This window comes from Carettochelys insculpta, chromosome 2 (genome assembly GCF_033958435.1).
Source record: "Carettochelys insculpta isolate YL-2023 chromosome 2, ASM3395843v1, whole genome shotgun sequence".
In the NCBI taxonomy this organism is placed as follows: domain Eukaryota; kingdom Metazoa; phylum Chordata; order Testudines; family Carettochelyidae; genus Carettochelys; species Carettochelys insculpta.
Window position 1 is genome coordinate 81,971,893 of NC_134138.1, and position 15,861 is coordinate 81,987,753.

The window sequence follows — 15,861 nt, forward strand, 5'->3', positions numbered from 1 at the left end:
GAGAAAAATTAAAAAAATGAGAGTAACTGTAATCGTAACTGACTTGTTAAGAGAGAGCTGTGGGGGAAACAAGGAAGCTGTCACCAGAGGGCTAAAGAATGACCCAATATTTCTCTAGCCAGGACTGATGCGTTTCTCTGTTCTGATTAAAGGAAACCAACCCACCATTCAAGAACTGCTGCACTGAGACAGCAGAAATAAAATCTTGCCCTTTCTCATGATTTACTGGTTACTATTTTTTTTTCTTAATTTTCTTCTTCACTAATGCAGTTCCACTCCTCTGAATCTAATATGAATTTTAAATTATTCATTAATGATTTGGTAAGTTTGACTCATAAAACTGCTCCCCTGAAAGATTAGTGTCTGAGCTTTATTTAAAGTTGGAAATTAAACCACTATTTGAAATGCCCAGACTTTTCTGACTAAATATATTTTATACTAGCTACACAAATTTTGCTTTTACTCGGTATTTGGCTGCTTAAATGGGAAAGATACCACAATTCTATTTAAAATATGGTGATTAGCAGAGCTTCACAGGACATGCATCTCAGTTGTTTCAGTCTTGTAAATTCCAGGAATGCCAAGACAGATTGCATTATTAAGATCTTGGTCAACGGGATTTTAGTTCCTGAAACAAGAAACAACATAAAATTATTTGACAAACCAATGGTATATGAGAGATTCTCAAACCACAAAGAATGCTGCCTCATATTAACTAAATTCATATTGGTCCTCATTTAAGTGGACTTGACAGATGGTAAATTCATTTCTGGATACAAATTAGTGACTTAGCAGCAGAGCCCAAGCCCAGGGAAGCCAACAGCCTCACTAGGCACCTAGGTAAGGTGGGGGGAATGACAGGCTACATGCTCCCAGAAGGGGCAGGGCCTCAAGCAGAATGGGTGGGGCAGCCTCAGTGCCACCAGGAACATGCTGCATTCCCCACCAGACACCTCTTTGCACTGCCCGGAGCATGCCATATGTCTGTCGCGGTAGCAGCAGCCATGAACCCCTTTGCCCTCCCCTATTGGCAGTCCTGCCTGAGCCTATTGCTGTCTTTCCATTGGCATCAGTGGGCTTTGGATCCAGTCAGAGCGTGTAACTAGTACCTGTAGGACTAGTCTATCCATAATATTTGGATAGGCCCTTTAGACTTGGCACAAAACTGGCACCCACATCTCAGCAAGGCTTCACAGAGCTGGAATACCTGCATTTCAGCATGTTGACTAGCACTTCCCGGCATTCTTGCCCTCAAGCACTGACCTCAGCATCCTTGTCCAAAATGCCTTCTTCCCCTACCTCAGAGCCTCTCTTGTTCTTAATCCCAAATGTTATGGTAGGCCTGGGTAGTTGCTTAGCAGCACGTCTACCAGGACCTGGCTTGCCCTGTGAGGGGCTCTTTTTCTCTGCAGACTAAAGAGTATTCTTACCTATTCATATACCATCATTAACACTGTGTCTATGTCACATCCTCTGTATTGCCCAGACCCTCATAAATTTTATCCTTTTATGGGGAACATGAAAACACACACACATCTCCCCAACGCTTCAGTATCCTGTATTCCATTACCACCATTACCCTAATGCTAGTTAATTAAATAATGAATTAATAATAATCCCATGCCCTCCAACTGCTATTATTAATTAGATCTAAAGACATTTACAGCCATTTATGTGCAGCAATGTATTGTTAAGCTTCTTTTGCTAACGGTACTTTGCTCTTCATTGTGCGCCCTTTTGCCAGACACTGATGAGCTTTTATTTTCTTGTGGCTGTATTTTCTTACAGCAGTCCAATAATATGAACTACTGTACAAGGACTTGTGAGGAGACAGATACTGATTCTTTACATTTGTGAGGGAAGCCAGACATGAGGTCTAGAAAAGATTCTAGCAGAAGCTGTATATTGAAAGGCTGGGTCAGGCTGGGGGAGGTGGAAAGGGGCAGACAATTCTAGAAAAGTTTCCAGGTCAGTGTTATAAAAAGCAACTTTTTTTTAACCATTTTCATTTGACAGTGCTGTGGAAACAAAAGAACATACCCAGACGTCAAGCTAAGCTGGTATATCCTACATGGGTGTGTATGGGGTTATTTTTCTGTTTGTAACTTATAAGTCCATATATGAACCATCCATGCTCTCAAACACATTATGTTCTTGACTTCCCCCATCTTCCCTCCAGGATCAGCAACAGTGAGAGACTGGTGATGGTAGCGGCCTATATTAATGGCTCTTCTGTCCAGAGAAATTAATTCTGATTAAGACAGGGTGAATGCCAAGCAGAACAGCTATGCTTGATTAAGTCCCTATGTGGACATGTGTTTTGGAGTATCCACATAAGGAATGAATCAGTAATAGCTAGTCTAGAATCATTCACCATGAAGATACATTCTAATGGTATGTTTACACAGCATTTTGGGCCTATAGGAGTGAACATCCAAGCCTAGGCCACCCCTTCCCCAGACTTCAAAGCCTGAACTGAAACTTCAAAGCACTGTCTACATAGCTGGTTTTAGATTGCTAAGTGGAGTCTATTGACCCAGGATGGTGGCTTGCTCCCGTGGGCTCCAAAATGCTGTACAGACGTATCCTAAGGGCTGTGGGGAGCCAACACCAGCTAATTTGGGCTTGTGGAGTTTGGGCTAACTGCAATGTAGACATTGAGGCATGAGCTGCAGCCCAAGATCTGGACCCTACAACCTCACAGCGGTCGGTCCTTCATCTGGGGCTGTGTCAGAGCCCAAACATCTACATCATACCTAAACAGTCCCACAAGCCAGAGTCAGTGGGCATAGACCAGCCATGTGTTTTTAAATCCATTGTAGACACACCACGAAAGACCCAAATTCTTCTGCCATTTCCAGAATGTGAGTGACAGTGAGGAGGCAGGCAAACCATGAAAACACAGTTGAGGAACCAGCTTGGCTGGAGCTGTGCAGCACAAGAGGCTTGTGGCACCCTCTGAAGATGTACAGAAGGAGCCATGGTGTGAGAGGGAAGTGAGGAGAAAAGCAGAGCTGGAAGAGTTAGAGGAGAGAGGAGCAGTCAAAGAAAAAAAGATGTGAGTAGCTGCATGAATAAAAACACTAGAGGTATTTATACTAAAAGGCCATGTGTACACTAGAAGCATCGGTCAACAGACGTCACTGTCGACAGGAAAATCTCGCTAGTATTCTGTCGATGTATTGTATCTATGTGCAACTTGCTCTGTCGACAGCAAACTGCCAGACTGCACTGCCCTCTGGTGCTAGAAAATGGAATGGCAGCTCTGCAAAGAGGGCTGCCCCACGACCGGAAGTCCTCTCTGTCGACAGAAGTGGCCACACTGCACTTTTGTCGACAGCAGTCTGCCCAGAGATTGTTATGCCTCAAATTTTTGAGGGATAATACTGTCGAGGAAAATGCAGAGTTCTGTCGAGAGAATGCTTTAAGTGTGTGGACGTTCCCTGAGTTATGTCGACAGAAGGACCCTTCTGTTGACAAAACTCTGTAGTGTAGGCCCAGCCAAAATGTTTTGATTTATGAAAAATGGTTCCATACCTTTCATTCATAAGTGTTGTTCTTCAGCTGTGTTACTCATGTCCGTTCCATTATAAGGGTGTGCGTGACCATATGCTCAGCCGTTGGTATGAATAGGGTCAGCTGTGGCACTGTCTTGAACACCACACTCACGCATCAGTGTGCGTTAGGCACCCTAGGCTCAATGCCCTTTCAGTGCCTTTCTGCCACCAACTCTAACAGAGGGATCAGAGGGCAGGTAATGGAATGGATATGAGAAACAAATCTCAAAAGAACAACAGTTACAAAAGACAGGCAACAGGTTTTGTTTTTGTTTTTTTTCTCATATTGATTCCATTCGAGGTGACTCACAAGCAGGACCCATGAATGGGGACTCAAAGTTCATGGTTAAGCAGCTTGTAATACTGCTCTACCAAAGCAAGCATCATCTAGGGCTTGCCAGATAAGCACATAATGAGTTGTAAACGTGCACATAAATAAGCACGTAATGAGCTGTAAATGCACGAGTGGATGACCAGGCAACAGCTCTTCAGATATCCTGAATCAACACCTGGGCCAGGAAGCCTGTGAGTAGTCTGCATCATGGTCAGATAGGCAGTCATGGTGATGGAGATGCTGTAGCCAGAATGTAGCAGTAATGGATGCAGGCCATAATCCAGGACAAAGTCCTCTGAACAGACACTGAACAACCTTCCACCCTCCCCAGCCTGGTATCAAACAATGACTCTAACCTGTGAAAAAACTTAGTTCAGCTGATATAAGACGGCAAGCATGCTCTGGGCATTCAGGGCATACAATTTGTACTTCTCTTTGATTTAGGAGATTTTAGAAAGAAGACATAAGTATATGTCCTGGCAGGTTTGAAACTGTGCACTATCTTGTGCAGGATTGCTGAATTCAACCACAGCTGGACCTTGTTTTTGAAAGAACACCATATAGCTTGGCTCCAAAGTAAGCACCCTGACCTCAGAAACCCCGCAAACAGATGAACACTGAATCAATATAGCTACAAAGGAACATGCTGCATATCATTACCAGGACTGGGAATGAAACCTTCCAGAAGAAGAAAGCAGGAAGTTGGAGGCTTGAAGGGGTGAACCCACGAGCTGCAGCAGCATGAGATTCAGGTCCCAGGGAGGAGTGGGATCCTGGATGTGTGCGTAGAGGCTTTCCTTCCCATTCAAAAACTAAACTGTCATGTCATGAACACAGACCAACCTGCCCAGGAGCAGAGGGTAGAAGTCCAAAACAGTGGCCAAGTGGGTTTTAAATGAAGACATGGAGAACCCCTGGAGCATTAGGTGCAGAAGATAGTTCAGGATCACCTGCAGTGATGCATGTTTAGCCTGGATACCCCATCCAAGGTCCAACACACACAAACCTTTGCTGCTTGGACAGGGAGGTTGCTCTGGTGAGGGGTTTTCTGGTACTCAAAAAGATCTGTTGGGCACAGGCCAACTATTCCCTTCCTCAGCATTTAACCATGTAACCAGGCTGCCAGATGCAGCTCCACCAGGGCTGGGTGCAGAAGACTGCCATGGTTCTGGGACAGCATGTCTTGCAAAAGAGGAAGCTTCAGTGGAGTGGCCACTGAAAAGTGCAGTAGCATGGTGAGCCAGTGGTGCCGAGACCACAAGGGGCAATCATGAAAATCAAATAGAACAGTATGAAGGTATCCTAAGAACTCTGTGGATCAACACCACCAGAAGGCAGGCATACATCAGATCCCCTGACCATGGGAGCAACAGGGAGTCTCTTTCCCTTCTCCAGACCAAGCAGAAGGTGTGACATTTCCTGGGCTGACCAGATGCAAACATGTCCATTTGGGAGTCCCCCAGCTCTGGAAGATCACCCTGACCACCTCTGGGTGAAGTGACCTCTCATGGTGAGACAAGGCGACCCTGCTGAAAAGTGATCTGCTAACGTGTTCCTGGCTCTGGCAGATGAATGGCATACTTTTCGTAGGAGCCCCAAAGGTGGAGAGCTTCTTGGCATCTGACTGATGATCTCACTCCACCTTGCCTATTGTTGTCATACATTATGGTGGTGTTACCATTTACGACCCGGTATTGTCATTTACTTCAGGTGGGGCAGGAAGACCGGGGAGGTCAAGCAAACCACTTTTGAGTTCCCAGACATTTATGTGAGAAATAGATGATCCTGCAGCCAGTGTTTCTAGATGCTGATTTAGCTCAGGTGGGTTTGAAGCATTGGAAACCAGTGTCAGTGATGGGGTGGGGCCACCAAGGGAACTCCCTCCTACACCAACTCGTGGGCCCAACCACCAATTCACAGATGACCAAAGGCAGACAGATCTCCTGACTACCTGATCCAGATTGTGTTTGTTGGTGAGGTAAACCAACATCAAACACACTTGCAGTGGCCACAGATGAGGCTGGGCATGCTTTTGGGATTAGGAAGTAATGGGAGTAAAACCCTTTTCCCCTCATGCTCCAGGGACTTCCACCCCTGCCCGCAACTGCATGAGCTTCATGAACTGGAACTGCTCACAAGCCAGGTCACTGAAGAGGGACGGGAAAGATGGGTCAGCTGAGAATTGCAGAGCGTAGTTCCAAGATCTCTAACACCCAATGGTCTCAGGTAGCCCAAGAGCAGGCTGAACAATAGGGATGAGGGCAGCTGAGGAAAGAATGAAACAGACCTATGAAGCTTCCTAAGACATTGCTCTCAAGAGCACCTCCAGAATGAATGCTTTTGGCCCCCGTGATACTTTGCCAGGCTGGTTTGCAAAGGTTGAGAATGAGGATGGAGGGTGGTAACTAATATACCTAGTTTCTCTATCCCTTCTCCATGCAGGCCCTTGCTGAGGCTGCAGGGCTTTGCAGGATGGGCAGCTGGAACTTCTTCTGCACCAAATGCAGCATGTGCAGGTCTGGTGAGTGGAGGGTAGCTTGGGTGCCCTTCAGACTGTGTAGCCTGACATTGGTCTGCTCTGCAAAAATGTCTGTTCCCATCGAAGGGAAGATCTTACGCTGAGGCCTGCATTTCTGGGGACAGGTCAGTGGTCTGAAGCCAAAAGCTGCACTTTGTGACCACCACTAACGCAACCGCCTGAGATGTGAAATTGGCAGTGGCCCATATCGTTTGGAGGAATCATCTAGCTGCTGCCCTACCATCCTCTAGGGCCTCAAATCCCTGAGTTGAGTCTTGGGATAAGGGACTCGTTGAACTCATGGGGGAGTCCCATAAATTAAAGTTGTACCTCCTGAAGAGATCCTGGTGATTAGCCACCTGAAACTGAGGCTGACTATTAAATAAATCTCTCTCCCCAAAAAAAGTCTAGCCTCTAGGCCCCCTTATTTTTGAGGATTGAACTAGATTGTCCCATGATTTTCTTGTTGCCCACTGAGATGACCCGTGAGCCCAAAGGTGGGTTTGCATCCAGGCACTCAAAACCCTTGACTAGGACAAAATACTTTTTCTTGGTCCTCATGGAGGTGGAAGGGATGGAAAATGCATCTACCAGAGGACTTTTACTATTTTTAGGACCCCATCTTGAACAGGGGACACCAGAGGTAACTGCTGTAGAGCCTGGGGAGGGAGAGCACCAGCCCATCCCGGATCTAAGCTATGCACGTTCAAGCATTATGGGTCTGATTTTCAGCCAGACTTCACCTCCATATACAACACTAGTAAGTTAGTAACAAAGATCATTGGACACCAAACTCCTTAGGCATAAATTTGTTTTTCCCTTACTTGTGTTGGGTAACATCTTATTCTAGAAGAATTCCCATTTAATTCAAGGGGACTACCCAAGGAGTTCACTTTGGGGTTACAATCTAAGCCTTTGTGGGTGCAGAGAGCTAGACAGCTCAATATTGACCTTTAAAATCTTTAAAATGTGGACAGCATTGTAATCCAAATCGGAGTATACCCAAAGAATAACTGTCTCTGACAATCAATCAGACCCTATATAAAACTGTTCCTCACTATGAATAATTTCCGAATAAAAATTTACAAAGAAATCCATACCTGAAAATGCTTACACTTACTAGCAATTCTCAGCATCCAACACCATCATAGTTTTTTTTTTAATATTATGATTGACATTTATTTCCTCTACAATATTGTGTCTGTCAAACCTGGGTTCTGCTCTTTTTAGTAGGATGACAGATAATCATTTTTTTCTTCAGCAGAAGCGTTTCCTTGGCCAGTTGGCAGGGGGCATTACCGCATTGTGCTTTTTCCACAGCTTGAATGTGGTCTTTCTGCACATTGGTTGACTGGTTAAGTGTGCAGAGATTCCTGGCCATTATGTATTCATTCTGCACCGTTCTGATTGAAATCCAACGTCAGTACATGATAAGCAAATAGCTAGTCAATCAAAACCTAACATTGTGATTTGATTTTTTTGAGTAGATTCTCTGAATGTCTGCATGCATGAGGTCCAATTCACCATTCCTTTGCACCTTGCATAGTCATTTGCACCAGCATAATGGCAATTCAGAGTGGATATGCAGCATGACCATTTTGCTGATAGCCTGTTCATCCACTTCACACTTTGTCAATAACTACACAAGGTACAAAGCAGCAGTAAATTACACCCTTTTTACTTTATATTGCTTTCATTCAGGGGTCAGCAACCACCAGCCCTGGTGCCCAGAATGGTTGTGAGCTGATATTCATTGGCATGTGAAGTAGGAGCTCGGCCCCACCATCTTCCCAGTGCAGCCATACACTTGCTAAAAGCCTTATGTCTGTGGATTAACAAAAGACCAGTTAATGCTAAAAACCACCAGCTAAACAATAAAGTGCTGCATCTCAATTTATTTAACTATGTATTAAGCCATTGTAAGTAGGAATATAAGTGACTTTTAAAAGTATCACTGGACCATACAGAGGTCCAAAGGTCAAATTTCAGCACTCTAGCTCAGAAAGGTTGCTGACCCCTGCCTTAGCTACTGAGAAATATCTGTTTGAAGGGTTTCTTAGGTTCTTCTATGCACCCAGAGGTCAGACAAAAGACAAAAGAGATCATACTTCTCCTATATAAAACTATGGTACGCCCACATCTCGAGTACTGCGTGCAGATGTGGTCTCCTCACCTCAAAAAAGATATATTGGCATTAGAAAAGGTTCAGAAAAGGGCGACTAAGATGATTAGGGGCTTGGAAAGGGTCCCATATGGGGAGAGGCTAGAGAGACTGGGACTTTTCAGTTTGGAAAAAAGGCGATTGAGGGGCGATATGATAGAGGTATATAAAATCATGAATGGTGTGGAGAAAGTGAATATAGAAAAATTATTTACCTTTTCCCATAATACAAGAACTAGGGGACACCAAATGAAATTGATGGGTAGTAGGTTCAAAACTAATAAAAGGAAATTTTTCTTCACACAGCGCACAGTCAACCTGTGGAACTCCTTGCCCGAGGAGGCTGTGAAGGCCAGGACTCTATTAGGGTTTAAAAAAGAGCTTGATAAATTTTTGCAGGTTAGGTCCATGAATGGCTATTAGCCAGGGATAAAGTATGGTGCCCCAGCCTTCATAACAAGGGCAGGAGATGGATGGCAGGAGATAAATCACTTGATCATTGTCTTCTGTTCTCCTTCTCTGGGGCACCTGGCATTGGCCACCGTCGGCAGATGGGATGCTGGGCTCGATGGACCTTTGGTCTGACCCAGTATGGCCATTCTTATGTTCTTATGTAGGGTAAAGGAGCAAGCACCAGCCCCTAAACCCTCTTTCCCCATAGACATTTCTACATCATTTTTTTCATAGTATTTGCAGCAGGACTTTACTTATAGACGGATGCTGACCTTTTGGAACTGTAATTGCCAGGGTCACTTTTGAAAAATGTGGAACTTCCTTTGCTTTCATTAATCTCATAGAAACTCCCTCAACTGCTGACAGCTTTTCAAAAAATATTCAATGGTAGAGTAAGCTTGTTGGGTATATTCTTAATACTCTAGGAGGCATGTAATTTGGAGTAGCTAATTTGTAAATACAATTTTTTTTAAGTATTCATGGTGCATAAGAATGCTAGGCTCTATTTTGCTTTATAACACTTAGCTGCTTACACCCACAGAAAGCTAAAGCTCAGGCCTCTCTTCTGCCCTACTTAAAAAAAGGCAAATGATCTTGGTCAGGAATTAGAGCTGGCAACAAATCAGTCTCTAGGCAAGCTCAGAGCACAGCTGGCTTGCAGTAGGCTGCCTGATTGGCTACACAGTCTGACGGACGGGAAGAATTGGAAGACCAGTTTTTAAGCCCAGCAGCAGTTTGTAGCTGCTCAAAGCCTTCACCCATGGCTGAGGATAGCTTGTGTGCCTGCTTGTTCCCAGCCCTGCTCCTGCCTGGCCTCAACACGAGGTAACGCAGCTTTGAACCTGCACTCCACCTCCTGACTTCTGACTCTAGCTGCAACCAGCATGCACAACTGCTCACATTGTAGCCTCTGACAATAACACCCAAAGGATTTTAGCTTATGCCATAGGCAACCCAACCTGTAGTATGTGGAAGATGTAAACCTTCTAGGGATCTGGAGGAGCATGTCATCCATGCTGAAAAACACAAATTCTCCCCGTATGGGTGTTTAAAAGCCAGAACATCACAATTCCATCACATTAGAGCCTCATATTCTAGTATGCCTTGAGTTGAAGGTTCAGAATAATTTCCAAAAGATGGCCTCTTCCTTTTCAGGACAGAAGGGGACACTCGCAATTCCACACAACACAGTTGGAGTTCTGAAGTGAACATCCAAGATATCCCAGCTTCTCTTCAGATGAAACGTGTCTTCTTTGGGACACCCAGTCCTATATCATCCTCTATATTGGCGGTAACATGCCTGAGGATGCAGAAGAAAACTCTCAGCCTCTTGATGGAAGAGGATGCTTGGGAAGAACACAAAGGCAGTGCTGAGCACGCTCAGACCACCAGGATCAAGGCCACAACAGGAAGAGGATGACACACAATGGCTCACTTCCATCCATCTTCTCCTCATTTTGCTCCAGTGGATTGTTCCCAAGTGAAATTCTGGGCTTCCTGCCGGAGGCCAAAGCCCATGCATCCATCTACTCTGTCACTCAAAAATTCCTAGAAGAAGGTAACGTTTATAGGAAGATACATCAATTCAATAGATTTTCCACTGCAAGCGGGTGGGACTTCAGCAGCCATATCTGTGGAAAATGAGAGAATGAGGCCCTCTGCCCATAAGACACTGAAAATGCCAACACATCTATCCTAGAAAGGCATAAATACAAAAGGCACTACTACAGGGTTATTCGTGCTTTCTCTGCTGTTGGGCAGGGGTGTGCTCCCTACCGTGAGCGGCACAGTAAATGACAAAGTTCCTAATTCTCGCTAGAAATACTGTAGCTGTGAGTGCCTCCACCTTACTTCAGCACAGTTGCCTACAGGACTAACACACACAAAGGAAAATGAGCTCAAAATGCTTTCGGTGCAGACAGTGCAGGATGGGAAACCATGAAAGTGTGCACTATTGGTCATACCACTAAATAAGTCAAGGAAGGAAGGATTCTGCAGACTCCAACCACAGCTCAAAATGGGAGAGAATGTTGGATATGTAACCAGAGGGCCACATTCTCTCAGGGCGATCCCTGACCACTAGAAGAGATGAGGCACACCACTCTCAGAAAGCCATCTCCATCTCTCCCATATATGAATACAGGATGAGAACACAATCCACAGACTCCCACCGTACTCTGACATATTTAATCTTAATGTATGGGTACAGATTGTTGGAAAGAGAAGACTACTAAGAGAAAAAAAGAGCACTCTACCTGCCTACACAGACAACAAGACTGTGTCCATCTGTTGGTAGCACCTATATCCTCTCTCTACAGAGAGACATAGAGCAGTGCTAAAGAAGCACGATATTAGTTTGTATTGCACCGTAGGCTCAAACTTGTCATGATCAACTAGTTTGAGCTCCTGCACTTCGCAGGCCACAAAGCCTCACTCACCCACACCTGGAACAGGCCTCTAACCTCTGGCTGAGTTACTGAAATCATCAAATCATGATTTAAAGATTTCAAATGGCAAAGAATCTATAATTTACACCTGTTTAAATCTGCAAATGGCCCATGTTCCAGGCTGCAGGGGACAGTGAATTACCCCCTCTCTCCACTGCTGGAGTTTTCCACAAACATTAAATTACACTGCTGAGATTTTAAACTCAAATGTGTTTTCTCTCTCCCTCCCCACCCAACTGACTAAGGAGGAGAGTTCAGGCCTATTGTCCTTTATTTTAAACAGATCCTCTGATCAAAGTATTGAACTAGGAAGTAAAAGGTACATGGTTTCCCCACAATTCTGCTGCAGACTTCTTGTGTGACCTTGGCGAGTTATTTCATTTCTCTGAAGTTCAACAACCACAACTATAAAAGTGAGGATCACCCAAGAGTGCTATGAGGATTAAATTGAATATTGTATGGGGAATGCTGGGATGCTCAGACAGAAGATAACCTATAATAGTGGTTCTCAGACTTTTTATTTGTGGACCATGTGAAAATTGCTGAGGGTCTTGGCTCTCCATATAAGGATATTTCCAAATGTCTCTCCTCTTCCACAGCTGATATAAAGCTGGGACTGGTCACAGGCAGCTACTGAGCTGGGCAGGAGGGGGGAACCTCTCCCTCTCCCCCCTGCCACAGCACCCAAGAGCTGAGGCTTGGAAGGAGGGTCATTTCCCCTGAGCAACTGCAGCTCTGGCGCCGGGGAAGATTGCTTCTCTCTGGCCACTACAGCCAAGCATGTCTCAAATTTCCCCATCCCCTCTTCTCACGCCACACCTACCTCCTATTGCCCATCTCACTCTACTGCCCTCTCTTCACTTGCCCCTAAACCCCCACAAGGGCACCACCTCACCTTCTGTGTGTCTTCTCCAGGGTCCAGGCACCCAGTTAGTGGAGACATACCTGCACAGCTCCACTTACTAGGAGGAGAGCTCTCCATTCTGTCATGTGTGGCCATCCAGACCTGCACCTTAGGGGAAACTATCCGGGGACCACCTGAATGGAGCTCATGGACCAGTTTGAGAACCTCTGCTCTAGAAACACAAAACACTACAAAAAGCTTTTTTGAAAAGTTTTATTTAAAGTAACAGATGCAACAGTAAACAGGTGACTGTAAACATATTGAAATTCTGTTTGGCGTTCACCTGAAGAAGTAAGATAAAAACCTATTGCAGTCTATGGCTGAACAACTATTATATATTTGAGAATGTGAATGTCTGTCTGTCCAAGAGTCCCGCTTGTTTAAGAGCGATGACCTCTGAATTTGGTATGCAGGTCAGGGTTTGGCTGTGTCAGGACGATGGGACGTGCACGGAATGTGATTATTTCTCACCAAATGGAAAAGGAGGGATCTGGTCGCAGGGATGGTCATAGTCCAACTGAGCAGAAGGGGGCCACCAGCATGGGGAGTTACGCTATAGAATGACCACAGGAGAGCAGCTAGCATGCACGCATGCCTCCAACAGCCTCAGAGTGCCACTAGCTAGACAGCACAGCCCCTGCCACCTGGGGCCAGCCCCAGGGAGCAATGCCAGCAGCTAGGTAGCAAGGCCATGGGGAAAGCTGCTGCCCTCCCAGCCCCCTTTCCTGACTCCTGCAACCCACCCCCCCTGCACTGAGCCCCCACCTCCCATACTCCTGCATGCCCCCATCCTCAGCTACTGTGCTGAAGGACCTGAGCTATGCCATGTGAATCTTCTGGTTACTAAATAAAAGAAGGCTGGTCTAGGCTCTGCAAGCCCATCTGCGACTCCTGGCAGAGCTGGATAACCTGCAAAGCACAACTGAAGTCCAAGGTGGGTGGGGAAATCCCAGTAACTCATTAGATTGTGAACTACTTAGGACAGACACTGTCTTTTGGTTTTGTTGTTTGCACAGTGCCTAGCACATTGCTGATGCATGAATGGGGCCCTGAAGTGGCCTAACTACTAGAAAGGCATAGCAAAGGATTGGACCTTAACATTTTTGAGCAGGCCCATGAAAAAATTATTTGCTGTCTATGCTTTTATCCCTCCATCCTACCAAGTGGCTTATGCTTGCAAAGTTCTTTCCAAGGAAAAAGCTCTAGGAACATTTTGTCTCTTGCGTCATGAGTTCCCCACTCTATTTCTATCTGCTGTGGGTCTAGCAGGTTTTATAAACCAACTCAGGTTTTATCACTTGGTAATGGGTTTGAACTGAGAACAAGTCACCCACAGGCCACTGAGGCATGGCTTTTTAAGTTCTCGTTGGTAGTAAAGAGGAATGGAGATCACAGGAGGATGTGGCATTCATGTGTGCTGAGACTACACGTACACTATGAGGTAAATTCAAACTAATTAATACCAATTTTGTAACACTGGATTTTATCAATTCAAATTTGAGATCTTCACCTTCTCATGTGCTCCTCATAAAGTCAACTTATTGCTGCCACACTCAGGTGGCAAACACTGACTGTGAAAGCAGTGCATTATGGGAACCTATCCCACAGTTCCCTCATCTCTGTAGCATTCTGGATATTTTCGTTAGCATTTGGCACATTCCCACATTGCATTTTCGTCATTCCCCTCCCATGGTAAGCAAACATCCCTTTTTCTAGGCAGAAGGAAGGAAAAGTAGGATGTAGGTGGATCTCACTAGTGGCTACGTCCCCCATAGTACCTAGGGGCCCAAGGTATAGGACTTCAGCCTGCTTACTAGATACTGTAGGTTAAGTTTGGGATGTGGCCCCCCGAGTCTAATTTTCCCCTCCTTAGTGGGGCAGGGTTCCCTCAGGTTTCCTTGCACTTGAGGGGTGTTGGGGGGAGGGGGTTGGGGGGGTTGTTGGTGGCTGTCCCCTCTGGCAGCCAGGCCAGGGGCAGCTCTGGTTCAGGCTCTGTGGGAGTGAGAGCCAGCTCCTGCCTCTTTGCTGGTCAGCCCTGAACTGGGCTAGCTTCCCTCCTTTTATCCAGCCTTCAGGCCTGACCCTGGCTTCAGGTGAAACGGGGTGGGGCTGATTGGGCAAACAGGCTCTGTTTAGCTCCTGCACTGCCAGAACTTCCTCTCATTCCCTCACATAGGGCATCAACAAAGACTGGCAAATCAACAGAAATCTGTCTTCCATAACTGAATTGCTTTTTAAAACTGCAGCTGAAACTGAATTAACATGGATTTTATAAAAATTAGGAAGTGTCTGTCTTCTCAACTGGCTCCCTTCCCTTGATTGTATCTGATCCCTGAATATAACACAGGGAAAATGAAAAGCTTGAAGAAAGAGTCAAAAGCAAAGTTCTTGAAAAAAGAGAGTTGCTGAGGGGACGGTATTTGGCTTCCCAGTGAATTATACAGCTTTTGTGCAGCCTGTATTCTCAACTGGCCCTCCACCCTCTCTTCCCTGCATGAAGGGGTGCAGAGTTAGACGAAAGAGGATAGAAAAGGCTAGGAAAAAAGATTTTTATCTTCCCTCTGTACTACACAGAAATTGTCAACGTGAGGGATTGAGCTCACCAAATTTCATTGCCATTGTGCGGCGGTTTGGTATTTGGGAGGTTGAATGGTCAGTTGACATGGTCCCCGAAAATCTTTTTTTTTTTGGTTTTGGAGTGCGGGGTCCAGGGCTTCAGGGCCATTTGAACTGTTCCTCCTGGTGGCTGCAAGCCCCTGCAATTCATAGCCACCAGAGGAGACTTCCCCCCTAGTGGCAGAAAGGCCCCAAAAATCTCAGCTACTTGGGGAAACTTCTCCTGGTGGCAGCTAGCCCTCCAGGTCCTTGTTGGGGTGTGGGAGGGGGGTTCAGTAGGGGGTGCAGTTGAAGTAGGCCCCCAGGCAGCTGCAAGCCCACAAAAGGCTTAGCTGCTTAGCCAGCAGAAAGGCTCCAAAAATATTTTTGGTGGAGGGCCAGTTCAAGCAGTCTCCCCAAACAGCTGCAACCTCCAGAAAATCTTAGCTACCCTCAGAGCCCTAACTGCATTCAAGCCAGGACATGGTGCTGCCTGGCAGCACGGTCAGCACTGAACAGCAGGCGTGTCCTTTTATTGGGTCGGGGGCTAGCCACATGATGTGGCCGATCATGGGAAAGACCCCAACTGTGTGGTGCCTGTGGAGGGAGAAGCGGTTTGCGCACAAACGCAAACCACTGAGAAGTTTCTCGGCATCCCACAACCCCCACACAGCGTGAAAAAGAATACCAGGTATAGAGAGAGAACCACAAACTCCCAGCAGGGGCTATTTGTAATGGGTAGATGCACTCACAGAACTAGTAGCAAAGAAAGAGAGACATTTCTCGGGCTCTCATACAAACATGAGCCCACAGGCTTCCTGCTCCCGCTTTGAAATTCACAGTCTTCCTGTTACCTAATTCCAGCACATCAGAGCCGTGTCTACACGTGCAC